At 44.2% G+C, this 27495-nt stretch overlaps 2 long non-coding RNA genes across 2 annotated transcripts; one reads left to right on the top strand and one right to left on the bottom strand.

Moving 5' to 3' along the window:
- The first annotated feature begins 291 nt into the window (after positions 1-291).
- On the top strand, positions 292-5386 carry LOC146758509 (uncharacterized). The gene is made up of 2 exons (XR_014934526.1): positions 292-1143; positions 1336-5386. It is a non-coding gene; the product is annotated as an uncharacterized LOC146758509 (long non-coding RNA).
- A 5601-nt stretch (positions 5387-10987) lies between these two features.
- On the bottom strand, positions 10988-20569 carry LOC146758508 (uncharacterized). The gene is made up of 3 exons (XR_014934529.1): positions 15942-20569; positions 12552-14911; positions 10988-11573 (listed from the first exon to the last, which is right to left on the bottom strand). It is a non-coding gene; the product is annotated as an uncharacterized LOC146758508 (long non-coding RNA).
- Positions 20570-27495: the final 6926 nt, after the last annotated feature.

Below are 27495 nucleotides of genomic sequence, written 5' to 3'. Positions count from 1 at the left end.
CATGGCTAAACCGGAGGTGGGAGCGCGGCGGGGGACCCGTGACGGGGGACGCGGGATATAACTAAGGGGGAGGTGGGAGCGCGGCGTGGGACCCGCGACATAGGACGCGCGATAGAACTAAGGGGGAGGTGGGAGCGCGGCGAGGGACCCGTGACGGGGAACGCTCGCCTTGACTAAGAGGGAGGTGGGAGCACGGCGGGGGACGCTCGCCTTGACTAAGAGGGAGGTGGGAGCGCGACGCGGGATGCTCGCCTTGACTAAGGGGGAGATGGGAGCGCGACGTGCGACCCGGGACGGGGGACTCTCGCCTTGACTAAGAGGGAGGTGGGAATACGGCGGGGGACCCGCGACGGGAGACGCTCGCCTTGACTAAGAGGGAGGTGGGAGCGCGGCGAGGGACCCGGGACGGGGAACGCGCGACTTGATTAAGGGGGAGGTGGGAGCGCGACGGGGGACGCTCGCCTTGATGAAGGGGGAGGAGGGAGCGAGGCGTGGGACCCGCGACGGCGGACGCGCGCCCTGATTAAGGGGGAGGTGAGATGGCGGCGGGGGACCCGCGACAGAGGACGCGCGATATCACTAAGAGGGAGGTGGGAGCGCGGCTTGGGACCCGCGACGGGGGACTCTCGCTTTGACTAAGGGGGAGGTGGGAGCGAGCCGGGGGACGCTCGACTTGACTAAGGTGGATTTGGGAACACGGCGGGGGACCCGCAGCGGGGGACTCTCGCCTTGATTAAGGGGGAGGTGGGAACACGGCGGGGGACCCGCGGCGGGGGACTCTCGCCTTGACTAAGGGGGAGGTGGGAGCGCGACGGGGGACCCGGGACAGGGAACGCGCGCCTTGATTAAGGGGGAGGTGGGAGCGCGACGGGGGACGCTCTCCTTGACTAAGGGGGAGGTGGGGGCGCGGCGAGGGACCCGGTACGGGGAACGCTCGCCTTGACTAAGAGGGAGGTGAGAGCGCGATGGGGGACGCTCGCCTTGATTAAGGGGGAGGTGGGATCGCGGCGGGGGACCCGCGACAGAGGACGCGCGATATCACTAAGAGGGAGGTGGGAGCGCGGCGTGGGACCCGCGACGGGGGACTCTCGCTTTGACTAAGGGGGAGGTGGGAGCGCGCCGGGGGACTCCGCGCCGGCGGAGGTTAGTTTTAGTGCGCCAGCCGAGGTTAGATTTAGTGCGCCAGCCGAGGTTAGATTTAGTGCGCCGGCGGAGGTTAGTTTTAGTGCGCCAGCCGAGGTTAGTTTTAGTGCGCCAGCCGAGGTTAGATTTAGTGCGCCAGCCGAGGTTAGATTTAGTGCGCCAGCCGAGGTTAGATTTAGTGCGCCAGCCGAGGTTAGATTTAGTGCGCCGGCGGAGGTTAGATTTAGTGCGCCAGCCGAGGTTAGATTTAGTGCGCCAGCCGAGGTTAGTTTTAGTGCGCCAGCCGAGGTTAGATTTAGTGCGCCAGCCGAGGTTAGATTTAGTGCGCCAGCCGAGGTTAGATTTAGTGCGCCAGCCGAGGTTAGATTTAGTGCGCCAGCCGAGGTTAGATTTAGTGCGCCAGCCGAGGTTAGATTTAGTGCGCCAGCCGAGGTTAGATTTAGTGCGCCAGCCGAGGTTAGATTTAGTGCGCCAGCCGAGGTTAGTTTTAGTGCGCCGGCGGAGGTTAGATTTAGTGCGCCAGCCGAGGTTAGATTTAGTGCGCCAGCCGAGGTTAGATTTAGTGCGCCAGCCGAGGTTAGGTTTTAGAGGGACGCGCGCCTTGGCTAGGGGGTAGATGGGAGCTCGCCGGGGGACGCGCGCCTTTGCTAATGGGGAAGTTGGAGCGCGCCGGGGGACTTTACTGCCGTATATGGATACAAACTTTTCATCTTCGTTCTGTTTCTTTTTTTGATTAATAAATACTTGTTAAATTTATTTTGTTTCTCCTTTGTGGTTCTTTATGTTATTCCGCTCACAAGTTTTTTGTTGTTGTAATGGTATAAACACTGAGGTCAACTTTTTTAGTAGCAAGTTTTTAGCTGGGATCTCGGTTATAATTAGTATTTTTTGATTTTTTTTTCTTCATCGTAATCTTTTATTTTTTGTTTCTCTGTTATGATGGGGTTGGGTATTTACAGGGTTACGATGTACTTCCACTTTAGTTTGGTTCAATATATCTTTATGTTTTACTGGTTTAAGTAGGGTGGTCATGCATAAACCAAGTACGACTTGGTGGCCACTTTCTGCTTCCCTTTGGAAGGCATTTGCTCACGTCCCAGAAAGCATGGCTCATCACATTTAACTGTTTCTCCATAAGATGGATTCAACCGCTTTGTCCTTTTTTCTTTCTCTCAGATTCTGTTGGCAGGTACAACACTACAAGGTGTGGGGTTCCCATTTGCCCAGCTGTGGTCACCAGGAAGTCTTTGAGCCCTGCTCTACCAGAGCTGTAGCAGCATGTTATCAGTATGATTTTCATTCAGGATCCAAAAGATGTCATTATACATACCTCTAGAAAGTACATTCATAGAGATGAACACTAAATCTGATTTCGTAGATATGAATCCAGATCTCTTCATAGAGTTTCTTCCCAAACTTCTCTGCCTTCTCTTCTAGGTTTGGAATTACTAGAGGTATTTGGTTGGGTTTTTTTTTTTTGTTTGCTTGTTTTGTTTCTTGTTGGTTTTTGTTGTTGTTGTTGTTGTTTTGTTTTGTTTGTTTCTTTTCTGTTTGGTTTTTTTTTTGTTTGTTTTCCCACCGTGTATCTGCATTGTATGCAAATAGACTGTTCAACTACTGGCTGGGAATTTGGCTACTGGTGCACGTTCTGTGGCCATTTGCCCAGAACGGACAGCCTGGACAGAACTGTTGCTCCATCACCAAGTGAGTGGACAGTCATGATGCAGAAATCCTTGACAAAATACCATATTTTTCTGACAACATAATTTTTATAGGATGGAACAAAGGGTGTTTTCCAACTGGGGGAGGTGGGAGGGGGCGGGGCAGTAATCAAGTGTACTGAACTTATTGTTTCAGGTTTTCAATTGATTCTGAGCCAGTGGTTTCAGCTCTCATGGCATTAAAGCTTTCATTAGGCAACAGTTTTTTATTTGTCTTCTGAATTCCCATGGAGGACGATTCGTAATAGTGATTAGGTATTTGGTGACTTTACCTTGTTGCATTGTGTTAATCACAAGGTTAAAAACTTGCTACATTTTGAGGTTACTTTGAAATCAGGCTGAAAATCTTGGTCTTCTCAGCTGAGTTATACATTGGCTTATTAAATGTTGTGTCTTCATTCAAATGAGTAAAAGTATTAATTTGTGAGTGCTGCAGGGAGATTAGAATGCTAATATACATAAAAAATGGATTTCAGCCAAGTACTTAGTCAAGGGAAAGTCTAGAATGCTAAGAATCCTTGTTACTTGAAACAACATCAGTGGTATTTTGTAACCTTCAAAATGGAGATCGTTAGAAAAAATAATTGCGAAGGTGTATGTGTCATCCACTGCTTTATTTAGACAAAGAACCTATGTGAGACGCTATACCGAAAATTCTGTGCAGATCAACAAGTGTTGTCTTTGACATAGCCCTTATCAAGAACTTGGTACCAGAAATGAAGAGTTGGCAATAAAGTATCCGCTTTACTGGATTTGGGAGGCAACCAAACTGATTACAAAAACTGAAAATTGATTTTAAATGGGAAAGAGTAGGATTAATCCTAAAGCGAGCTGAATTTTTTTCCATCTCTTTAAAAATGGCTAGTGGAGACTGACCTGCCTACAGTTCAAAACAGACTTTTTCTCATCTGTCTGCTGGAGGGAACAATGCAGGCGTGTTTCATTTCCTTAGGAAATGGCCAAGAGCCAGAGAAAGATTAAAAATGTAAGCAAGAATCAGTGCAGTGGTTGTTCCTGTAAGAGTTAGACAGTTGGCCTGCAATATCAGTAAATCCTCCCACAGAAGATATGTTCCTGTACTACAGGATTTGTGTATGGTGCAGAAAGGATGGACTTGGCTGTTACTCCTGCACAGGTGCACATGGAATGCATTTGGTATGTGAAAGAGTAAGTAAAAGCAACTGACATACTTGAAGAAATGTTTTATGAGCAGAAGAACTAATGAGCAAAAATAAATCCTAAGAGGAGCAAATTACTTCTTCCGGGTTTCTCTCTTGGTTCTTCAGCTCCCCGCCATAACAGTCCCAACTTCCCTGCCCTGTCCTCTGTCGTGTGTAGGGCCCTTTGGCCACTGCTGGGCAGACAGTATGATAGCTGAGCTCCACGTGTCCCATCTCAGCGGGGACAAATGATCTCAGGAGCTCCATCCTCCAGGAGATCTTCCTTGTTCTGTAGACAGTGAAGATGTAATCAAGGCTGCCTAACCTAAGGATCTAACTGAGGTTCAATTTAAGGAAGCTGGTGAGCCGCTCTGCTTGCAGTGCTTCTGTCCTTCTCCACAAACAACACTGTCTTTATCTCTAAGACTAGGCATCTGCATTTGGTGGACGAGGTCTGCCTTTAGGGAATTCCAGTGATCTACCTCTGCTGTCCTTGGGAGGGAAACCTTGCTCTAGGAGAGCTTCTTCTCCAGTTGTCCAAATTTGTTGTTCAAATTAGGAACCTAAGATAAGATTCCTATTCGAACCTTATGCTTCCTAATCTGATTGAAACTGCCCATAAGGCTTAGGAGAACTGAAGAGGAGGAATGCCCGGTTGCAGAATTATGGGGAGCCAGGCAGAAAAATTAGGGGAATGTGTTTATTTAATATAGTTATTTATCCACTTTAGTATTACCACAGGTAATGAAAAATACAGCAAAAAAATACAGCCCAAAACTTATGTCTGCTTCAAAGAAGTTGAATTCAAGAAACATAGAAAAGCTCGTTGTAAGATTTCATTTCAGGTATGGGAAATAATTCTGCTGCACGTGTTGGAAGGGAATTGAACAGACTGAAAATATTTGGAACATGAACTTCTATAGAAAAGCTCTGCAGGAACATTTGAACCATTTGATGGTTTCTTAATATTCCCGAGTCCTCTGAATCTACCTGGGCTGTTGATTGATGTGATTCTTCAGTCTTTCTCCCAAATATGTTTTAAATGTTTGTGTAATACTCAGGTTCAGCAGGGATCTGTTTAATGATTTAACTCCACTAACTCAAGACTTTGGCAAAGGAGAGGAAAAAAGAGAGAGCAGTACGTCCAGTGAGTGAGAAAGAACAGATGAACTGCAAGGAACACTGGAAATTTCCTTCCCTGGAGAGTGCATCAGCTGCTGTGCCCAGCACAAATCCGTACTCATCAGCCGTGAGGCATCTCTGGTCAGAAGCTGGATCCAACTTCCAAATGCCAAAGAAAATGGGTGGGGGTGAACGGAGCTCTTTGCTTTCAATAAAAAGCTTATTATTAAAATTATTAAAGCTTAGTCATTGTAGTTTTGATGGGGTCAAACAAAGGGTATGTGTGGGAGGGCAGGGGAAGAGAGAGCCTAAGTGGCAAACGGTGGGGAGAATCTTGGTTCCGGATTTAGAAGGAGTGAACAAGCGCAAGTCTCTGGGTAAGGCCTCTGGGACATAACAATGATAGTCAGTCTTTCAAATGTTGGTGCAAATATCAATCAATTAATGACAAAGGATGGTTCGTGTTCTCTCATTCATGCTTCCCTGTCAGCAAAGTATGTTTTCAGAAACTATCCTGGTAAATAAGACGTGGCTCTCCTCTGGCAGAGCCCCCATCTGCCTCTGTCAGTGGCATCCCTATAATGACAGCACTACACTGATATTAATGCTTCCCATGCTAGGGATTTGCCCATCTCCAGCTGCTAAAAAGAGTTGTTGCAGGATGGGAATTACAGAGTAACAGAGTGAAGGGGAAAAAAAAAAAAAAAGAAGAAGAAGAAGAAAGACCGCATTTAATTTCAGTCCTCAGAAATGCAATTTTCCATGGAAGTAGAACCCCTGCTGTCTGCCTGACTTGCATCCTGATCCTGTGTGTGCCCAGCTGAACTAGTGTATGTTATACAGTCCCATTTTGACTCCACAGAGGAGGGCAGGAGGAGCAAAATTGATGCTTTCAGTCTGTAAGGCATTTTAAAGTTAATCAGGTCCTCTGGGTCTGATCTAATTTGTGTAAGATTGCTGTTGATGATTAGAAGAGCTATTTCAGATTTTGGTCAATAGCCTGTTACGTGGACCCAGTGGAAAGATTCCAGTAGCAGTCTGTTAGTTTTTCCCTGTCACATTCAGGTTACAGACCCTTCACAGATGTTGTAAATAGACATCAATACTAAAAGGGAATATTACACAACTTAAAATCGTAAGTGCCAACACAGACGTTTTGTTAAAAACGTCTATCACATAAAATCAAACATTTAAGGCCCTTATATTTCACAGAATCACATTTATCAATTATCAAGGTTGGAAAAGACCTAGAAGATCATCTAGTCCAACCATTACCAATACTTCCCAGCTAAATCATATTCCTCAACAATTTATAACAATTTATAACAGTTGTTTTCATTTTTAATATGTAAAATACATTTTTCTTCTCTTATTATTGACTTGAATATTTTTTCTTAGAATTTAATACTAATTTTTTTCCAACATTATTTATGTTCTTGACCATGTAAATGATGATGTGGACTTCGAACGAGAAGAAATAAATCTCGGTGGTTGGAAATCTAATAGATACTTGTGCAATGAATGAACCAACTGAGAATCCAACACAGCCTTCTCCAAAAAATATAGTTATCAGATATTATAGAGACAAGTACAAAGCTGGATGTCCACTCAATTATGTCCAGTTATTTCATTCTGTTCTGCATTTAATTTATCAGGTGAAAAGGATAACTGAAATATAATTCTCCTGTTCTGGGCCTTTCTGTTGTATTACAGTTGATGCAGCTGTTGTCATGGCAGGAAGGGTAAGGTCCCATCCATGCCCCATTTGCCCCTGCTTGCAACTCCTGTCTCTCTCATTGACTTGGAGCTAAAGCAGAGGAGCTAAGTAGTGAGGCAGGATATGTGAATTCATTCAGTTGTCACAACTGGGAAGGCTTTGCTGAGCTCAGAACAAGTGTATTGGTCTGATGCAAAGAAAGAAAAACTATTTCCTTTATTTTCTCTGTTCTGAAAACCACTTAAACATATTCTCAGTTTGAAGTCCACACATCTTTTCATCGAAACAATGAGATGAAGCAGTTTCTTGGTGTAAGACCCCATATATTTTGGCACAGTTAAAGAATAGTTGGGATACTGGTGGTCGTGTGGCACGGTTCTGCTGCACCCTTTACAGATGGAACCGGCCTGGGGAATGGATGAACCAACTCAGGCTCACACAGAAGTGTCCTGAAAAACATGAATACTGGTTTCTGGTTCAACTCAAGCACAAAGCAGGCTTAACAAAGGGATTAAAAGATGCTCTGCAGTTTAGAACTGGGTAAACCAGGTCCATAGGCTCACAGAGATGTTGGTTAGAAGAGATGTCTGGAGACTGCATGGTCGCTTGGTCCAAACCTCCTTTGAAGTGCCATTGGCACTGCAGCAGCATTTAGTCTCAAGTAATAGTGAAATCTCTGAACCATCAGTGTCAAGGCAGATTCTTGCAGAGCAAGTAGCCCCTGTGTGCGTGACCTGTAAGGGGTCCTGCACTGGGAAATACAATGCCTGCAATATGTCCGTTCCTCTGTTTACTGCTCATCTTATTTTTCGTGTGTATCTCAGTTCAGCATGCATCGTTTGCTGTGCTCTGCTTTAGCTTCAGAGATCGCTTCTCAGCCAGCCTGTGTGCTCTCAGTTCCCTTATTTCCTTTGCTTGGCTCTGTCAGCACAGCTACTGTTGCAGTCAGCATCAGGAGTTCTGGTAACATTGTTTATCTCTGTCCTTTATGAGCTTGGAAGTGCATGAATTCAGGCATTGCTTTCTCTCTCTTTCTAACCAAATGCTCAATTAAAATAAATAGAATTAAAGAAGTAGAATAAAGTTTCTAGTTTTCAGAATGAAAAAAGGAGTGTAACTTCAGAGGTACGGTGCAGTCTGTGTCAAAGATTGGGAGGACGGTAAGAAAAAGAGAGTAATAAAGATTTAAAACTAGCAAGGTGGACATGTGTGGACTAGGCAATCTGCGGAGGTCCCTATCAACCCCTGTGATTCTAGCATTCCTTCATATTCTGGTTTATTTTGATTACCCTTCCATCTAGTGGTGTTTAGTGGTATCATTTCTCTTTCTATGTTTGGAGGATTTCACTTTTTGGTTGTAGTTTCTGTGTTTCCACACATGCTTATCTCTTTTTACTTTTCACAGCTTAACAAGCAGATGCAAAGCTGTGCTAGTGCTAGTCTCCCCATAAATTCAACCATCCTTCAGGCATTTCCACAAAGATATCTGAAAAGCTGTCAGAGAAATCACAAACATATGCAGGTAGACATTGCCTTTTAAAGATACCTAGCCTGATCACTGTAGTCATTTTTCCATCCGGAAGGGAAGTGTAGACTAGTGCTTGTTTTTAGCTGCCTACCCACTGCATTTCCCTTATTACAATGTTTTTGCTGGCAAAACATGAGTTTTCATAGAATCATAGAACCACTTGAGTTGGAAGGGACCCCATGAATCACCAAGTTCCAACCCCACTGCCACAGGCAGAGCCACCAACCTCCAGATCTGGTACTAGAACAGGTTATCCAGGGCCCCATCCAACCTGGTCTTGAACACCTACAGGGATGGAGCATCCACAGCCTTCCGGAACGGCCGCTTCTAGCCCCTCACCACTCTCTCTGTAAAGAATTTTCCCCTGACATCCAGCCTAACCCTTCCCTCCTTGAGCTTAAAATGTTGTTTCTGCTTTGAGATAGCATTCACCGAAAGAAATTCAATGAATTCTTGGTCATGATTAAATGAATATTAAATAAATTTCATTTGGCCGCTGTCTGTTTCCTAGAGAGTACATGTATGAACATAAGAAATGACAGTGCCAAGAGGCATTTATTCATTAGCCTCTTTCTGCCTGACCCTGAAGACTAAGTAGTCTGAACCTTGACTAACAAACCATAGTATTAAATGCAAGGTAGAAAGTTGATATTAAAAAGCAGGACCTGGATCAATCTCACTTCTTTGTGATAACAGTTAAGAAAACAGTCAAACGATAGGGAAAAAATAAAAATAAAAAAAAGAACAGTAGAGTAGCATCTTCAGAGACTGAAATGGCTGGCATTCAGGTAGGCTGTCTGGCACTGAATGCAGGTCATAGTGAGTTCTAGACTTAAACTTAAATAAACTTAGACTTAAATACTGAGTTCTAGACCTGTATAGTGCAGTGGGAGCACTGACTACACAGAATGGTGATCATCCTAGAAATCTTTCACTCCAAAATAATCAAACTACATGCTGACAAGATACTAATTCCAACCAAAGCGTGAAGAAAAAGAATAGCTGTTTATGTACATTCAAGGTGGAAACAGTTGGACTCCGAACCTTGTGAAATGGAAGTCTGTTGAACTGTATTTCAACATTCCTGACCTTTCAGGTAAGAAACAATACTGGTCCGAAAACTGCGGTAGTTGGCCCAGGAATGAGACACGCTTTCCACAGTTTGAGTTGTCAGAAGTTAAGTATCAGGGTTTTGAATTAATACGACTTTAATAGGAAATTTCATATTAAACATGTGGAAAGAAATGTTCAGTCTCAAAAAGACATGCCATTGTAAGTATTCCAGATTTAAGTTACTAGATGGGTGTCTTCACGTAGCCTACACTGCTATAGTGCCTACTAATCTCTCTGTAGTGCCTGCAGGTGGTAAGTAACAGCAGAGAGGAAGTGCTGACTTCTGAACTAACATCTAAATTCCTATTCTTACCAGTGGAAAGAAACAGACAATGTCGGTAAATGAATTTGCTCATACAGAGTAGACTTAGAAAACATGCTGAATGAATTAACAGTCCAAAGCGCTCTCTTCTCTCTGTAGACTAGAAATGGAGACAAAAACCGATGGCGTGAATAAAGCGTGATTGTGAAGCCAGGGATACTTTTCTCTGGTATATTAGAGAAGCCTAGTAAAGAGGCATACTCAGACTTTTGAGTTGAATGTCTCATTGCAACTCTACACATTCCATTTGAAAATTCACAGATAACAAATGTATTTATGTTGACTGAAGCAGACATTGGTGGCACGGCGGTAGATTGAACTTTCCCACCAATAGTCCATTATGTTTTCTTGCCATGTAACAGATGGCAGCAGAGGGGCACTCTGACAGAATGGTGTCTGACATGGTGTCTTAGTTTTAGCTGGGATGGATTTTTCTTCAGAGTCCCTGGAATGATGTTATGTTTTGGTTCTAGGAAAAAAAATGGTGTTAATAACACGCCAATTCTAAGTAGTGTTGTACTGAGCCAAGGCCGTCCTCAGTGAAGGGACTAAGGAGCTGGAAGGGAATGGAGTTAGGACAGCTGACTTAAACAGGCCAAAGGGGTATTCCATACTATACGACATCACGTGGTTTTGAAAAGAGTGAAAGTTCATCTGGCTCTTGTGCTGCTCAGCGGCTCAAGAAAGACAGGGAACTACTCAAGAGCGTACAGCAGAAGGCTACAAAGATTATTAGGGGCCTATAGCATCTCCCTTATGAGGAAAGGCTGAGTTTGGACTGGAGAAGAGAAGACTGAGAGGGATCTTATGAACATTGACTGATAGTCATAGTCACTATCAACATAGTCACATATCAAGAGCCATAGATATGCATACACATGCACATGTGCATTAACTTATTGTTACCAGCACAAGAACAGGCTGATGGCCACTGTCCCAGAGATTTAGAAGACAAAGATTATGTGTTATCAGAAGTATTAAAGTATACATATCAATTGTAAATCTCAGAGATATGAAACAAATATTAGATACATACTGATGTCTGTGCCCTCAAACATAACAAAACTAACCAAGGCCAACATATGCTCAACAGCTGAGTTGATGGAAGGCTGAAAAAGATAATTTCCTGAAGTCGGAGCATATACATTCATAACGCTGAGATTACACTAATCTTGATTTGTTTTATTTAAATTTTCCTGGGTTGTTTTTTTTTCCCCCATGCCTGAAGTGAGACGGGATATAAATGCCAAAGACCACACTGCACCACGTGTTTTCAGGAAGTCCCTGCTGAAATCACAGGGCAGTCCTGCTTTCAAAGTGACTGTGAGTTGCCCTAGCATGTGCTTGGATTGCAGCATTTGCTGATGGATCTCGTAAAACTCTCTTTGGTACTTGTTTGAACGAAGACAGAAAGAGGCTTCCAGCTGTCCCACCATGACCTGTACAAGAGTGATGGAAGAGCAGTGCAGGATCGGTTGCTGCATTTGAAACTTTTCTAGAAGGAAAGCCTCCCATATGGCGAAAAGGTTCTCTGTAAATAACAATAACAGCTTGGCTTCCGGTCCTGAAAATGCATCCTGTGATGCATGGTAGGCTGTTGTACACTGCCAAGCTTCACAAGGCTCAAGAAGACAGGAATCCAGCCCTGCAAGCACCAGCTGCAGTGTCAAGGTCAAGCCCAGAGGCATCACCTGCACTTGTTCCAGACATCCTGTTTCCTCCTTGACTGCGATGTGCGCAGGATCTCCTGTGATGGAAATGTTATATCAAACATTGCTGCACATTTGCAAAACCGAGTTGTCAAGCTCACATTTTCAAAGCACCAATCTATCCTAATTCAGGCACGTGGTAAGCAAGCTCATTTTCAGAGGTACTGAGTACTTTACATCAGTTTACATCTGGAATGGATGTTCCAGATGCCTTCTTTTCTTTGCTTTGCTTTTTCTTTCTTTGCTTTTCCTTTTCTTTTTTCTTTTCATTTCCCCTCTCCTCTCCTATCACACCTTTGCTCTCCTCTCCTCTCTCCTTCTTTTTTCTTCTCCTCTCTCATCTCCTCTATTTATGACCATCTTGCACAGTCTCTGGATGCATATTGGCTCTGAAATCTATAGTGCTTTTTTTTTTTTTTTTTTTTTTTTTTTTTTCCTCAGAAACTTCCACTTAAAAATGTTTTTCTCAAGTACTTCAAAATGCCCCAAAACTGAAATTCTTGGATGGGACTGAATAATGTTTTAAAATGACATCGGTTTGGAATGAAAATAATGCAGTGATTTATACAGATTAAATATTTAAAGCTTTCTGTTGTTACTCATGCACATTTGTGGTATACTGTCTTTATAAACCAATGACATACGATATCATTATAAATAAAAGATATACTAATTGGGGATTTCTGTCAGGAGCTGATGGTACTAAAATCGTGTTTGCTTAAGGATTAAATATTTTCCCTTCGGGCTTGCCAATGATTTTAAACCTTCCTGATACCTGCCAGGGAAAAAAGAAGAAGATAAAAGGCCTCAGTTGAAAACACTGGACAGCTCTGAAGTGCTGTGGTGATATCGTTGCAAGTACTCCAATCTCAATTTTACACACGTGGCTATTCTCATTTGGGTCCATATGACTCATCACTACAGAAAGCTGAATGCATGCAATATGGGACTGCATCCTACCGGAGGACAATCATCTTACGCGCTTCAGAGCCATTTGAGATGCATTCAAACCTCACCTGCATGCCGTCCATTCATTCAGTTTTGCTTGGGCTGCTTCCAATAATCCAAATGTCTACACTGAAAAGGCAAAACAACAGATAAATACCCAAACTGAAAAGGCTAATAAAATTGTATAAGGAAACATGAATCATGCTTCATTGCACATTAAAATGAGCTCATTTAAATGACAAATGGTATATTCTTAGCATACTTGAACAGAGCATAAACCGCTGATGAAGTATCTGCGTTCTGACCCACCAAAACAAATCACAGTCCTTCCTCATTATGTGACCAAAAGTACTCTCTCTCTGATGTGTCTAAAACACAACATTTATCACCCACAGTTCAGGTAACGGGATCATCTTATCACACATGCGATGGGATCATCTTGTCGCACTCCCGGTCTCATTCTGTGACAGGAATAATTGCCATTTTGGTCACATGAAACACACGTGCTGGCATATACAAAGAAAAACATCCAGGCGTGCAGTCCTTTTGTCTACCAGAATCAGTTTGCTTGCCTCAGAAAATGTTCTCCCTGTATGTAAATATTCTTGAATTCAAGAATATTTAAGAGCTTGTTCATTCCAACACTGAAATCCTGGTGACCTCAGAGGGTTTTTGTGCAACTCAAGGGAACACACAAAGCCCTAGCATAGAGATGGCATGGCCAGAAAGAACATGCACAGTAACGTAAACATTATAAATCTACAAAGCTCTAAAAACTATGTTTGAATTTGTAACTGAAGTACCAAATTGGTTTTTTTCCGTTTCGGTAAAAAGCTGAAAATTAATTGTTTGAAATATTCCTCCAGGCCAGTATTTATCTTAAACAAACATGAGATTCACACTGTCAAACTTCAGACATCTGCCTTCAGGCTGATCATTTAGTTTCCTTTTCTAGATAACGGAAGGGAACAAAATAGCATTCAGATGTGGTGCTTTGTAAGTTCATCTCTGCTTTAGCCCGCCTGTCTAGGGCTAGATATCCAAATGGCAGATACTTCAGATCAGCAGGTAAGCACTAAATCATAGAATGGCTTAGGTTGGAAGGGAACTTTAAAATCATTCAGCCTCAACCTTCCTGCTGCAGACAGGGCTGCCCCCCAGTAGCTCAGGATGCCCAGGGCCACATCCAACCTGGCCTTGAATGCCTCCAGGGATGGGGTACCCACAGCTTCAATGCGCAACCTCTGTCAGTGCCTCGCTATCTTCTGAGTAGAGATTTCTTTTCCTAACGTGTTACTAATTTTCCCCATATTGTTTGTTTGTTTTTAAGAGTTTAACACCGTTTATTTTCAGAGAATGAAACAGAGAAAGAACAGGTTATCCAGGGCCCCATCCAACCTGGTCTTGAACACCTACAGGGATGGGGCATCCACAGCCTTCCGGAACGGTCACTTCTAGCCCCTCACCACTCTTGTTGCTCATCCCCTTCCACACACCATCTTGTCACTGCTCAGAGACCCTGGCTGGTCTCTTGGTGTATACCGCTGCACTGTAACCTATATTTATCTTTGCATTCATTCTGTTTTCAGCTGTGCTCAGCTCTTGCGTGTGTCTCCTATTTATTTATGTTTTTTCTGTTGCAGCCTTTGTTTGCTCAATTCTTTTGATCTCGCACGTCTGGATATAAGCACTGCCTCAGACGCTGTGCTTGGATGGCCGGAGGAAGGATCACTCTTTGCAAATACACCTCGTGTCTATCTCGGATGGCAGGGACAGCCACTTTCACGAGGCCAAGTTTTCTCCTCTGTTTCTGGGGTAGCAAGAAGTGATAAGGCTTCTTGTTGCTGCACAGAGGAAGGCACCGGAGGGTGTGAGTTCTGCACTGGTGCGGTCCTGTGGGCCTGTAGTAGGGATGAGATATGTGGGAGACAGGGAAGTTACACGGACTTTCTTGGTTCTGCTCTCCCTTCCCAGCAGCAAGGTGAGGTCCCTTATGGCCTCTACGCACTGGCTTAGGGTGAGAGGGGAGCCCAGTCTGGCCAGGAGCAGCCAGGCAGAGCTGTATGTGTATTTATGGGGCTTTCCCAGCCATACAAACTCTGCTGTTGCACACTTAAGGTTTCAAGTACAGTATCTCCAGGAAAGATGACCTCCTAGTTTCTTCAGAAGAAACAGAATGTCAGATGTGACTAAAAGCTCACCCCCCAAAATATTACCTGATTCCTTCTGATACGATATTAAATGTTTATCAGAAACAATATTATAAGTTTCATTTATGTGCCTCTTCCTGCAGAGAAGCTTAAAGTGAGAACCGTTTTTGTTAAGAATATCTTACATGCCTCAAGTTGCAGTCCCAGTCCATATCCCGGTGAGAAAAGTCCCTCCACATGCATGTCTGCTTCCATAAACTGTGGATCTGGCCCTGGTGCTATAAAAGATAAATTTCAGTTCTGGAGCAATTATAATGTATGTCGTCTCTGGGGAGATCCTGGATGTTTTGTTTACCAGGGTACAAATTTCCCAGGTAGGACTGCTGCAGAAATGCCCCTGAGCTACAGGAGTAGCTTTGTGCCATTTGTGCCATTTATGTCAGGAGGCTTTGTGTCACTGTCCTGAATGAAACGTCACTCAACTATCACATATGGGATCCATAGGGCAGTATGGTAGGAAGATGCATCACTTGCCCGTGGTGCCTCAGCTCTCCTCAAGAGTAATTTAATCACTGTTCTGCTCTTATTAACATGCTGCCATTCAGGCTTTCCCCAAGCACCTTGTCAGTGGAGGGCAAGTGCAGTGCAGATTTGCTCCTTTCACTTAATTTTTACGGTTTCTTCTTGTATAAACACGTTTCAAGGAGTTTTTCAAAAGCTGCATAATTCAAGACAGCTTTTGGCATGATGATAAGAACGAAAAGAGAGCAGAACAGAACCCTTCTCTCTGATTTCAGAATGAGGGAGTAAAAAGTATCCCAGACATCTGCGATGGGAAGTTCCAGAGAAGACTTCTTAGCAGGCCCCTATCTACAGAAACAGTGAGACAAATGAGCCAGTATGAAGTGCTATGAAAAGCCGTGTACTCCAGCCTGTACCTTTCAGAGGTTTAGATACTGAAGAAAAAAAAAGACCCAACAAGATAACAAAAAGGAAAGAAAAAAACCACAAAACGCCTCTTTCTAAGCCTAGAGATTGCTAGGAATTTTCTGTTGGGGATGATCTGCCACACAGGAAAGGGCACTCTTTACAAAACCAACATTTTTTCTGATGGAAATCTCTGATTTTATAGGGAAAAACAAAATTGCTGGGGAAATTTTCATGAAATTTTTAATTGGAGGGCATTTATTTAGTTAGTTGGAGAGACTGTTTTGAACTCAACCGGAACATTTAATGATTAGTTCTTTAAGACTACACTGCCAAAACGCAGCCATGCTGTGCTGTCTGAGATGCGTGGCTGTATCTCACCTGGCTTCCAGCTGCTGTCCCACACAGGCGCTGCTCTGCCACAGCCCTGCATCTCATCCATCAGCTCTGTGTGGATGTCTTTGGGTGCTTTGCAGCATCACACTGGCCTTGGAGGGTGCAGCTGACCCAGCCATCCCTTTACAACCTCTCTGAGGCTCGGAACTGAAACTCATTCACTCGGCCACGTTCTGTGGAAGTCAAAGGTGAAATGAGATGAATGTGGTGTGCATCTGGCTGTTGTGCTGCACTAGTCTGCCTGGTTTCCCGTTTACCTGCTTCACTAACTGCCTGATCTGGTTTGGGAGCCCTGTGTAACTAGCTTAGGCTCTGCCATGAGAACAACCTACAGAATTAGCTTTACATACATTTCACAAGCTCTGGATGGAGAATTCAGAGCAAAACTATACAGGTACCTGGACAGGATCCCAGATCTTTGGGGAGGGCTGTGGGGAAGATTTCAGCAAGGTTTTTTCTGCTTGGGAAGTGATAGACTCTATATTGTATCCGGTATGCATGTCCTTCTTACAAATGCTCTTGCATTAAGTAAGTATAACCATCCACCATAACCCACCACATGGTATGAATCTATAGGTAAGTAAAATTTGCGATGGTTCAAATGAAGCCTGAAGGATTCATTGTGGAAGGTCCAGAAGCCCATTATGACTTCAAACACGTGTGAATGAAGATCTGCATAGGAAAACCAATGGCTTCCTCCAGCTCTTTAAGAAAATGATCATATCTCGCCGTATTAACAGTAGGGGTGTAAGTGTTTTACAACTCCATTACTATATCTCATAGAGCTTGATCGTTTTTAGGCACAATGCTGCAATAAGAAGTCATTATGTTGTGTCTGAATTTCAGCATTAAGGAGCACAGTGCTCTTTGGTCAGGGACATGCACCAACTGGAGCTGTTTAGCTGAATTGTTTCTTAAATTCTTACACGGCCAAAATGAATTACGATAAAATTGACAGGCCAGCAAAAAGAATATTAAGCTTGTGTTAATTTTCCTAACGTGGGAATGGAATATTAATTTATAATCACATTAAAAGCCAAATCACCTACAGCAAGCACCAGGAAGCTGTCGGTAATTGAGACTTTTTGTTTTCCACTCGAGGCACTGTATGGTGAGACGCTCTACAAATTGCACATAGCCATGCGTTGTACTGAAAGCAGGTAATGCTGGATGTGGGGAAAGTTGTACGTGCACTTGCAGAGATACGAGCCAAATCCTGCAGACTGCAGGCTCTTACTTCAGACCCAAAGCCACATAACAACCACCCACAACCATGCTTGCAAGATAAGGCCATGCACCACACTGTCCCCTCGTGTTAGAGAGATTACTTTTTTTTTCTACACCTTTTGCAAAATTTCTGCAGAGCTTTCTTTTTGCCTTTGGAAGAAAAAAGAGAAAAGGGGGGTGTGAGGGGGTCCGAATTTCAGTATTTACGGCAAATCTCTAAGGAAACTCCCATCTAAATTACGCAAACCATCAAGTTTATGGTTATGGCTTTAGAATGCAGTTACTGTCTAATTCTGTTCATGCTTCAGCCTAAGCTATAGGAAAGAGGCTGAGCCATATTATAATTGGATTGGAAATACAGTGTGCCCCATGTAGAGATTGCAGTCCTCTCCCAGGACTGGATGGCAGGTGGATTTGGATAGAAGCAAGTAGGCTGTCACCAATATATAAGTTTTTTCCAATTAACCTTTTATTTAAAATACCGTTATTGACTCACTTCTAAAAGAAAATTGGCTTGAAAATGTTAAAATATGCAGAAGGAATAAACATCAATATCCCTGAATTTTCCCTCAAATCAGTTCCCTGAATTTTAAATTTAAATTTTGCTGTCCAGAATGATTTTCCAAAATTGACCAAAATCTTGAAAATATTCTCCTTGCTTCTCTATTTTTTTGTTGAAAAAAAGAAGACCGTGCACACATGGTACGTGTTTGTATTCCTAATACTTTCTATGGATAAATATCCACTAAATTTTCTTCTGCCCTCTTCTCCATTCATACAAATGCCTACTACCTGACTGATTACCTACCAAACATTTTTTTTTCTATCAGCTTGATATTTGTACTGCATAATCATAGTCTGTTTAATTCTGGCACAAGGATCGGCTGTAATTCCCATCTCTAATCTCTCTGTCATATTATGGAGCTTGTATCTACATATGGGTTCACATGTCTTCTGATCACACACCTGTCTCTAGCAGAGCAGCTTGGGTTCACTGTGTTGGGGCATCTTGCAGTCAGTGTTCCAAAAGTTTCTGAGTAATTTTATACATAGCATGAGTTTTGGCAGTGTTGTTTCTTCTACAGAAGGGGAAGTCAGCAGGGGCATTACTGAGAGCTTCACGCTCCAGAGAAACCACGGAAGACATGCAGTCCACAAGATACTTCACAAAGGTAATGTTCACTTGAACAAAGAGAACGTTCAATTTGTGTTGCTAGCATCAGCCTCTACCAGAAATGGACACTTAATAAGTTCACTTGGAACTCATTAATTTTAAATACAAAACAAGAAGTGTTGCAACATGTGCTTATTAAAAGCCTCAAGTTTAGCAACACTTTTCCTCAGAGATGAGTTCCCCTGTCAACTCCCTCATGACTGTACAGAAAATTAGCAACAATAAATAAAAATACGTTGCTTGGTCTAACAAGCCTAACAAGTTGGAAATTATAGTGCAAAGAGCAAACTCAGAACTGAAGTTTCCCGGTGTTCTAATGGGGCCTTCTGAGACTATTAGAGATGGAGCTGTTGCAGGAGATCTAAATGTTCCTCTGGAGAGAAGCTGCTTAGAAGTAGAAAATCAGAGCATGTCTAGAGGTAAAGAAAGGAAGGAACAATGCATTTACAAAGTGAGCCCATGATGTGCCCCGTCATGGAAAAGGGTCAAGGTGCTGATGCCCAGCATTACATTTGCAGCCCTAGCTTGAATGAAGTTTCATTACAGTCAGTATAGGGCATACAGAACAGGTTGTCTCCACATACATATGCTCCTGGAAGGAGGCAGAGGAGGACAGCAAAGCTGCCTGAGCAAAGCTCCCCTCCTGCTCTCCTTGCTGCTGCAGCAAAAGCTAGCCAAGGCTCTGTTAAAGGGACAGAACTCCCTGTCACAGACCCAATGTTATCATCTCTTTGAGAATAATAGAATCATAGAATTACTCAGGTTGGAAAAGACCTTAAAGATCATCCAAAGTCCAACCGCAGCCTAACTGTAGTACCCTAACTCTAACAACCCTCTGATAAATCATATCTCTGAGCACCACATCCAAACGGCTCTTAAACACATCCAGGGACAGTGACTCAGCCACCTCCCTGGGGAGCCTATTGCAGTGTTCAACTACCCTTTCTGTAAAGAAGTGTTTCCTAACATCCAACCTAAACTTACCTTGGCACAACTTGAGGCCGTTTCCCCTTGTCCTGTCACCTGTCAACAGTGAGAGGACACTTGCCCCGCTCTCACTGTAAGCACCTCTCAGATACTGGCAGAGAGCGATAAGATCTCCCCTCAGCCTCCTTTTCCCCAGACTGAACAGCCCCAACTCCCTCAGCCTCTCCTCATAGGGCTGATTCTCCAAGCCCCTCACAGGCCTCATTGCCCTTCTCTGGACCTGCTCCAGTACCTCCATGTCCTTTTTGTACTGAGGTGCCCAAAACTGAACACAGTTCTCGAGGTGAGGCCTCACCAATGCCGAGTACAGGGGCAGGATGACTTCCCTAGTCCTGCTCACCACACCATTCCTGAAACAAGCCAGGATGCCATTGGCCTTCTTGGCCACCTGTGCACACTGCTGGCTCATATTCAGCCCACTGTCCATCAGCACACCGAGGTCCCTTTCCATCAGGCAGCTTTCCAGCCACACCTCCCCAAGCCTGTAGGGTTGCCTGGGGTTGTTGTGACCAAAATGCAGGACCCAACACTTGGCCCTATTGAAACTCATGCCGTTAACCTTGGCCCATCAATCCAGTCTATCCAGGTCCCTCTGTAGTGCCCTTCTTCCCTCTGGCAGATCAACACTCCCTCCCAACTTGGGGTCATCTGCAAGCTTACTGAGGGTGCACTCAATCCCCTCATCAAGATCATCAATGAAGATGTTAAACAGAAGCGGTTCCAGCACTGAGCCCTGGGGGATGCCGTTCATGACTGGCTGCCAACTAGATTAAACTCCATTGGGCCAGGCCATCCAGCCACTGCTTCACCCAGCAGGGTGTATGCCCATCCAGACCATGGGCAGCCAGCTTCTCCATGAGAATGTTATGGGGGACATTGTCAAAGGCCTTACCGAAGTCCAGGTAGATCACATCGACAGCCTTACCCTCATCCACTAAGCAGGTCACCTTGTCATAGAATGAAATTAGGTTTGTCAGACAGGATCTACCATTCATAAACCCATGCTGACTGGGCCTGATCCCCTGGTTGACCTTTAATTAGTCCATGATGGCTCCCGAGATTACTCATTTCATAACCTTCCCGGGCACCAAAGTGAGACTGATATGCCTATAGCTACCAGGATCATCTTTCCAGCCCTTCCTGAAGGTGGGCATCATATTTGCCAGCCTCCGAGCTGCCAGGACATCCCCGGTTAGCCAGGACTACCAAAAAATGTTGGAGAGTGGTTTGGCAACCACATCCGCCAACTCCCTCAGCACTCTAGGGTGCAAATCCATCCGGCCCCATGGACTTGTAAAGAATCCAGCTTTCAGAGTAGATCCAAAACCATCTCAACATGGATCATGCAGGGCTTATTCTGTTCCCCGTCCCCATCTACCAGTGCAGGGAGCTGTGTACCCAGGGATTAACAAGTCTTACTATTGAAGACTGAGGCAAAAATGTCATTAAGTACCTCAGCCTTATCCCAATCCTTGGTGACCAAGGTGCCCTTGGAACCCACAAGGGATGGAGATTGTCCCTAGCCTTCCTCTTGCTGTTGATGTGTTTATAAAAATATTTACTGTTCTCCTTTACCTTAGCGGCCAAGCTCAGTTCTAGCTGCGCTTTGGATTTTCTAATTTTCTCCCTGCGCAGCTTCACTACTACACAACTGCAGTCATCATAAGTAGCTGGCCCACTCTTCCAGAGGCCGTAAACTTTCCTTTTGTTCTTGAGATCCAGCCAAAGGTCTCTGTTCAGCCAATCTGGCCTCCTTGCCCGTCAACTCGTCTGCCATGACTTGGGGATGGTCAGCTCCTTCACCTTTAAAACAATTTCCTCAAAGTATTCCCAGCCTTCCTGGGCTCCCACGCTCTCCAAAGTTACCTCCCAAGGGACCCTCTCAACCATGGTCCTGAAGAGGTTGAAGTCAGCTCTCTGGAAGTCCAAGGTGGCAGTTCTGCTGACTCCCCTCCATGGTTCAACAAGGATCAAGAAATCTAGCATCTTGTGATCACTTTGCTCCAGACGGCCTCCAGCTTTTACATCCCCTACCAGACCTCCTCTGTTAACAAACAGCAGGTCTAGGATTTTGCTTATCAGCTCCCTCACCAGCTGTGTCACACACTCTCCAGGAACTGTTCCTTGTCAGCTGTATTATAATTCCAGCACATGTCTGGGAAGTTGAAGTCCCCCATCAGAACATGGGGGAGTGACCTTGAGACCTCATCCAACTGTTTATAAAGCATCTTGTCCACCTCTTCATACCGGGTGGGCGGCCTGTAGCAGACTCCCACAATAACGTCAGTCTTGTTGGCCTTAGCTTATATTCTGAGCCATAAGTTCTCAACCCTATCATCACCGTCATTGATTTCCTCACATTCACAGACTTTTTTAGCATAGAGAGCTACACCACTGACTTTCCTACCTAGCCTGTCTCTTTTGAAAAGCTGATAGCCCTCAATCACAGCACTCCAGCTGTGGGGGTTGGTCCACCATGTTTCCGTGATGGCAACTATATCGAAACTACCCAAACACACAATGGCCTCCAGCTCCTCTTGTTTATTACCCATGCTGCATGCATTAGTGCACAGGCACCTGAGCTTGGCCTCCTTGTGAGTGGCAGTAACCCTAATACCCTCATGACCACTCTCAGGTATTTCCACAGCCACCAACCTCACACCAGCCCTCATGTTCTTCCTACAAAGGGGTAGAGAACAACCTCTGTTCCATATCTGCCATGTCTGCAGTCACACCGTTGGTATCAGTGTAGCCTACACATCACTGCTGTCCCAGCCTTGGGACTACTCTCCTCTCCTGTGCTCATATGCCTCGTAAACTGCTGCTCAGTCCTGAAACACAGCCCTTAACCTCAGTGTTCCCAATAAAACCTCTCCCCTAGCCTGTAGGCCCCCAGCAGCCCAGCCTCACAGAGACAGTTCCCAACTTTTCCACTTGGTCTCTCCTGCCCGTGTCTAGATCCCCACCCCAGCAGGTGCCCTTATTTTAGTGGTGTTTCACAGACTGCTCTTGCAGCTCCTGAACTTCCACTTGCCACAGACTGTTCCCCTGGCTTTCTGGGGACAGATGGTTGAAGAGCATCTTCTCCTAGGTGATGTGATATTTCTCCATCTCGTTCTGCAGTTCACAGTAGTCCCAGCCCTGCTCTTCAGCTCTGCTCAGTGGATATACAATCTCCCATTCCCAGTGTCATACCCTCTGCCCCATCCCAAAGCTTCAACCAGTTCCCTGAAATACCACCCCTCCAAGTCCACCCACCTCAGCAGTGCACATTTCACCCACTGCCTTCATCAAACTGACTCCAGTAGCTGGCACTACTCCTTATGGCAGCCAGCAGCTCCTCATGAAGAAAAGGCTGGGATGGCATGTGGAAAAGACGTTTGTGGCACTGCACTGACTTCTGAGGAGTCCTGAATTCTTGTGAGAGGCTTAATTCAACACAGAACATATACTCTTCTTGTGGCTTTTGATTTCCAAGTCACTTAAATAATGAGGAAATGTGACAAACACATTTTCAGTTCATTCAGAATTATTTTTTAGATTGTTTTCATCTTGATTTTCCAGATCGTTGTTGGTTTGTTTGTTTTGTTCTTTTTTAATAGGCCAATTTGAGTCTTCATTTTTTTCTAAACAGCCACTCATCTCTCCTTGTGACATGGTATATCACCATGTCAGTACCATATGCTTGCTGTAGAAACCACCTCCAATAGCTCATATCTTCATAGCCCAGCCTCAGAAAGTCACACAAACCATAGCTCTTGATATGTCATCTATATAAACCTGCAAAAAAATCTGAGTTGCTTTTGCCAGGGCTTTTTTTGACTTCTTTATTCCTTAACGTGTAGATAAATGGATTTATCATTAGAGGCACCCCAGTGCAGAAAATGGAAAATAACCTTTTAAAGGATTTGAGGCTGTAAGTTTTTGGTATGGAATATGTAAAAGGGTCTGGTAACATGAAAGGAATACAGGAATGCTGTCAGGGCATGCAAGGATGCATCAGGGAAGGCTAAGGCCCGCTTGGAATTTAACTTGTCAAGAGAAGTCAAGAAAAACAAGGACTTCTTTAAGTATATAAACAGCAAAAAGACAGCTAGGGCCTGATGCTGAGTCAGTTGAGTGCCCTAATGACAAAGGATACTCAGAAGACAGAATTACTGAATGCCGCCTTTTCCTCAGCCTGTACTTTTGGAAGTCACACTGGCAATCCCAGGCACTGCAGTTAATAGAGAGAGTCAGGAGAAAAGAAGACTACGCCATGGTTGAGGAGGTTCTGGTCAGAGATCATCTAGGCAAACCAGAGGCACACAAATCCATGAACTTCAACGGGATGCACTCACATGTGCTGAGGGAGCTGGCAGAAGTGACTGCCAAACCACTCTCTATCAATTTTCAGAAAGGTCACAGAGAACAAGAGAGTCGCCTGAAGACTTGAAAAAAGCCAGTGTTACTCCAGTCTTCAAAAATGTTAAGAACTTGGGCCCAGGTAACTACAGGCCAGTCAGCCTCACCTCTGTCCTTGGGAAGGCAAAGGAACAATTTATTCTCTATGCTTATCTCCAAGCTCCTGGAAGAAGATTATCAGGAGTGGTCAACATGGATTCACTGAGAGGACATAATGCATAACCGGTCTGGTGGTCTTCTATTTGTTGGAGCACATCCAGAGGAGGGCCACAAAAACAGCCCAAGGGATAGAAATCTCCCCTACGAGGACAGGCTGAGAGACCTGGGGCTCCTCAGACTTGAAGAAGGCTCCAAGGAAACCTGATAGCAGCCTTTCAATATATAAGGGGGAGCTATAAGAAAGAAGGGGACAGACTCTTTAGCAGGGTCTGTTGTGACAGGACAAGGAGAAATAGTTTCAAACTAGAACAAGGGACATTTAGATTGGACATGAGGAAAAAGTTCTTCATGGTAAGGGTAGTGAAGTACTGGAACAAGTTGCCCAGAGATGGGCTCGAAGCTCCATCCCTTGAGATTTTCAAGTTCAGTTGATCAGTCTATACAGGACTCCGAGCAACCTGATCTGGCTGTAGATATTCCTGTTCATTGCGGGGGATTTGGATTACATGATCTTTAAGGGACTTTTCCAACTCAAACGACTATATGACAACTAAGATTCTCATGACTAATTGGAGAGATGAGGTTAGAGCACTGGATGCTGTCTACCTTGATATCAACAAAACTTCTGACACCGTTTCCCATGACATCTTCATAGCTGAGCTTAGGAAGTGCGGGACAGAGGAATGGACAGCGAGGTGAACTGAGAATTGGCTGGCTGGCAGAGCTCAGAGAGCTGTGATCACTGGCACGGTGTCTAGTTAGAGGCCTGAGGATAGCAGTGTTCCCAGGGGTTCATAGTGCATCCGCTCTTGTTTAACATATTCATTAACTCTATGGATGAAGGGGTAGAGTACACCCTCCACAAGTTTGCTGATGATACAAAGCTGGGAGGAGTGGCTGACACACCAGAAGGCTGTGCTGCATTCAGTGTGACCAGGGCGGACTGGAGAGTTAGAAGAAGAACCATATGAGATTCAGTAAAGGCGAGAGTAGAGTCCTGCACCTGGGGAGTAATAACTGCATGCATCAGTAGAGATTAGGGGCTGACCTGATGGAAAGGAGCTTTGCATAGAGGGACCTAGATGTTCTGGTGGAAAACAGGGTGATCATGAGCCAGCACTGGGCCCTTGTGCCCAAAAGGCCAGTGGGAATCTGGAATGCATATAAGGACATCATGGCCAGCAGGCTGATGGAGATGATCCTCCCCCTCTGCATGCCCTGGTGAGACCACATATGGAGTAATGTGTCTGGTTCTGGGCTCCTCAGTTCAAGAAAGACAGGGAACTACTCAAGAGCGTACAGCAGAAGGCTACAAAGATTATTAGGGGCCTATAGCATCTCCCTTATGAGGAATGGCTGAGAGACCATGTTTGGACCAGAGAAGAGAAGACTGAGAGGGATCTTATGAACACTGACAGATACCTAAAGGGTAAGGGTTAAGAGCACAAGGTGGTACCCAGTGACAGGATAGGGAACAGGCTCAACCTGCAACACAGGAAATTCCATCTGAACGTTAGGAAAAAACTTCTTTCCTTGGAGGGTCACAGAGCACTGGAACATACTGACCAGATAGGCGGTGGAGCCTCCTCCACTGGAGATATTCAAAACCCAGGTGCAAACTTTCAATTCAAACTACTCTCAGGAACATTCTGAAGTAGGAGGGTTGGACTAGGTCATGGCTGCTCAACCTTTGGGCTTCCTTGGGCCGCGCAGAGTGAAGAGGAATTGTCTTAGGCCACATATAAAATATACAGTATATTTAATGTACATTAGACACAAAACTTATTTTTAAGATCTTTTATAAGAACAGTGAGAAAAAGAGGGCAATAAAAATTTAAAACTAGCAAGGTGGACATGTATGGACTAGACAATCTGCGGAGGTCCCTATCAACCCCTGTGATTCTAGCATTCCTTCATATTCTGGTTTATTTTGATTACCCTTCCATCTAGTGGTGTTTAGTGGTATCATTTCTCTTTCTATGTTTGGAGGATTTCACTTTTTGGTTGTAGTTTCTGTGTTTCCACACATGCTTATCTCTTTTTACTTTTCACAGCTTAACAAGCAGATGCAAAGCTGTGCTAGTGCTAGTCTCCCCATAAATTCAACCATCCTTCAGGCATTTCCACAAAGATATCTGAAAAGCTGTCAGAGAAATCACAAACATATGCAGGTAGACATTGCCTTTTAAAGATACCTAGCCTGATCACTGTAGTCATTTTTCCATCCGGAAGGGAAGTGTAGACTAGTGCTTGTTTTTAGCTGCCTACCCACTGCATTTCCCTTATTACAATGTTTTTGCTGGCAAAACATGAGTTTTCATAGAATCATAGAACCACTTGAGTTGGAAGGGACCCCATGAATCACCAAGTTCCAACCCCACTGCCACAGGCAGAGCCACCAACCTCCAGATCTGGTACAAGAACAGGTTATCCAGGGCCCCATCCAACCTGGTCTTGAACACCTACAGGGATGGAGCATCCACAGCCTTCCGGAACGGCCGCTTCTAGCCCCTCACCACTCTCTCTGTAAAGAATTTTCCCCTGACATCCAGCCTAACCCTTCCCTCCTTGAGCTTAAAATGTTGTTTCTGCTTTGAGATAGCATTCACCGAAAGAAATTCAATGAATTCTTGGTCATGATTAAATGAATATTAAATAAATTTCATTTGGCCGCTGTCTGTTTCCTAGAGAGTACATGTATGAACATAAGAAATGACAGTGCCAAGAGGCATTTATTCATTAGCCTCTTTCTGCCTGACCCTGAAGACTAAGTAGTCTGAACCTTGACTAACAAACCATAGTATTAAATGCAAGGTAGAAAGTTGATATTAAAAAGCAGGACCTGGATCAATCTCACTTCTTTGTGATAACAGTTAAGAAAACAGTCAAACGATAGGGAAAAAATAAAAATAAAAAAAAGAACAGTAGAGTAGCATCTTCAGAGACTGAAATGGCTGGCATTCAGGTAGGCTGTCTGGCACTGAATGCAGGTCATAGTGAGTTCTAGACTTAAACTTAAATAAACTTAGACTTAAATACTGAGTTCTAGACCTGTATAGTGCAGTGGGAGCACTGACTACACAGAATGGTGATCATCCTAGAAATCTTTCACTCCAAAATAATCAAACTACATGCTGACAAGATACTAATTCCAACCAAAGCGTGAAGAAAAAGAATAGCTGTTTATGTACATTCAAGGTGGAAACAGTTGGACTCCGAACCTTGTGAAATGGAAGTCTGTTGAACTGTATTTCAACATTCCTGACCTTTCAGGTAAGAAACAATACTGGTCCGAAAACTGCGGTAGTTGGCCCAGGAATGAGACACGCTTTCCACAGTTTGAGTTGTCAGAAGTTAAGTATCAGGGTTTTGAATTAATACGACTTTAATAGGAAATTTCATATTAAACATGTGGAAAGAAATGTTCAGTCTCAAAAAGACATGCCATTGTAAGTATTCCAGATTTAAGTTACTAGATGGGTGTCTTCACGTAGCCTACACTGCTATAGTGCCTACTAATCTCTCTGTAGTGCCTGCAGGTGGTAAGTAACACCAGAGAGGAAGTGCTGACTTCTGAACTAACATCTA

Source organism: Coturnix japonica, chromosome 14, assembly GCF_054131305.1.
Source record: "Coturnix japonica strain WE chromosome 14, WE-NBRP24, whole genome shotgun sequence".
In the NCBI taxonomy this organism is placed as follows: domain Eukaryota; kingdom Metazoa; phylum Chordata; class Aves; order Galliformes; family Phasianidae; genus Coturnix; species Coturnix japonica.
Note: the sequence above shows the minus strand (reverse complement) of the source record. Positions and strands in the feature narration are given on the sequence as shown.